Source organism: Eptatretus burgeri, chromosome 12 (assembly GCF_056783735.1).
Source record: "Eptatretus burgeri isolate ZD-2024b chromosome 12, Ebu_testis_v1, whole genome shotgun sequence".
Taxonomy (NCBI): Eukaryota; Metazoa; Chordata; class Myxini; order Myxiniformes; family Myxinidae; genus Eptatretus; species Eptatretus burgeri.
The window spans coordinates 48,743,548-48,745,689 of NC_140972.1; the positions used below are offsets into that span (position 1 = coordinate 48,743,548).

The 2,142-nt window shown below is 49.7% G+C and overlaps 1 protein-coding gene across 3 annotated transcripts in view; it reads right to left on the reverse strand.

Moving 5' to 3' along the window:
- LOC147015572 (zinc finger protein 609-like) overlaps positions 1-266 on the reverse strand; it is a 68,415-nt gene extending 68,149 nt beyond the window's left edge. For 2 of the 3 annotated variants that reach the window (XM_085850438.1, XM_085850437.1), the window contains exon 1: positions 1-263. This exon is cut by the window's left edge. The gene's annotated coding sequence lies outside the window, so the exon portion shown is untranslated. The other variant, XM_085850439.1, reaches the window with a different exon arrangement.
- Between the last annotated feature and the right edge of the window lie 1,876 nt (positions 267-2,142).

Below are 2,142 nucleotides of genomic sequence, written 5' to 3' on the forward strand. Positions count from 1 at the left end.
AGAGGAAGAAGACTTTGGAATACGTGAAAGAGAGAGAGACAGAGAGAGAATCGAGGAGAGGAAGAGGATTTGGCATCCACGAGAAAGAAGAGAGTGAGAGAGGAAGAGGAAGAGGAAGCAAAGAGGATAAGCGGAGAGAAGACTAGATCGGGAAGAGGATTCACGGTATGAGGGGAGGGGCTAGAGGGGGGGAGAGAGAGGGAGAGAGAGAGACAGAGAGAGAGAGAGAGAGAGAGAGAGAGAGAGAGAGAGAGAGAGAGAGAGAGAGAGAGAGAGAGAGAGAGGGGGAGGGGTTAGAGTGGAGAGGGGAGGTGTTCGAGAGAGAGATAAAGAAAGAGCGCGGATAGAGAGTGAGGAAGTGAGGAAGTGAGGTGGGGAGAGGCAACGGGAGGACACGCGCTCCTGCGCGCGAAGCGAAATCCGTAATGGATTCTCTCACATTACACTGGAGCCGGAGTGAGGAAACCTGGGGGAGGAGCCACTGGCCATTGGGGGGAGGAGCCACTGGCCATTGGGGGAGGAGCCACTGGCCATTGGGGGAGGAGCGAGGTTGGTCGTGTTGAGGATGTGTGCGCGGCTGTTCATCGCCTGGTCTGCCATGTAATGTGACCATCTCGATGTAGTGTGTGTGTGTGTATGTGTGTATGTGACTGTGTGTGTCTGTGTGTATGTTTCTGTGTGTGTGTGTATGTGTCTATGTGTGTGTGTCTGTGCGTGTGTGTGTGCGTATGTGTCTGTCTGTGTGCGTCTGCGTCTCTGTGTGTGTGTGTGTGTGTCTGTATGTGACTGTGTGTGTGCGTGTGTGTATGTCTATGTGTGTGTGTGTCTGTGCGTGTGTGTGTCTGTGTGTGTCTGTGTGTGTGTGTGCGTCTGTGTGTGTCTGCGTGTGTGTGTGTGTCTGTGTGCGTCTGTGTGTGTGTGTCTCTGTGTGCGTCTGTGTGTGTGTGTGTCTCTGTGTGCGTCTGTGTGTGTCTGTGTCTGTGTGTGTGTCTGCGTCTGTGTGTGTGTCTATGTGTGTGCGTATGTGTCTGTGTGTGTGTCTGCGTCTGTGTGTGTCTGTGCGTGTGTGTCTGTGTGTATGTGTGTGTCTGTGTGTGTGTGTGCGGCTGTGTGTGTCTGCGTCTGTGTGTGTGTCTGCGTCTCTGTGTGTGTGTGTGTCTATGTGTGTGCGTATGTGTGTCTGTGTGTGTCTGCGTCTGTGTGTGTGTGTCTGCGTCTCTGTGTGTGTCTATGTGTGTGTGTGTGTGTGTGTTTCTCACTCTCCTCGTTTATATGATATTACTCAGTTTCCGTCTCACTCTGCGTTCGATTCCTGCCGTTCTGAAGTTGTGTCACGATGGGGGGGGGGGTGATGCATCTCGAAGCACGCCGGCTCCCATTTGTATTCATCATGTACTCGAGTCTAATTTCGTGGTACTCGTGCTATCTGTTCCAAGAGTGAGCCTATGGAATCATAAATACACGTGTGCATAGATTAAAAGGGATGTGATTAAACGACAGGTACATGACGTTAATATCAATGTTAAATGTAAGTTACTGTGAGTTTGTGGAGTTGTGCGTAAGTTCATGGCATGTTAGTTCAAGGTGTTAAATCGATAGACGTTTTTAGGTAGTAAATAGGAGTTAACCTATATCGATAATATGATAGACATGATATATGTCACATATGTATGGTGGGCAGAATAACCCTTTAATGTGTCCAAATGTATTTTCCTTTTAAAAAATTTCCCCAAAAACGTAAGCTTAATTAATTTCCAAATTGATTGCAACTTTTTGCAGTCCTACTGGTCCAGTCTTTGCAGATTTGTTGCAGAGTTTGACGATCGTCCCCCCCCCCCCACTCCCCCAGTTTTACTCCTCGCAGACCACAGTCTTTGCGTTGCGGACCCGTCAACCTCTTCAATACTCCCGCTTCTTGTCGGCCGGCCAACAGATGCCTGCTCCGCTGCTCCACAAATTGGCATGTGCAGTCGGCAGTTGCCCTCGTGGATGCTGCACCATTCTCTGCTCCACAGAAAAATGTTGTACGTATCCTCATGGTCTGTCCAATCACCATCGTTAAAATCATTCCACCGACAAAGATGGCGCCTCTCGTAGTTGGGCCTTCCCCCTGCTTATTTCTCCAGCCATCGCTGCCATAGA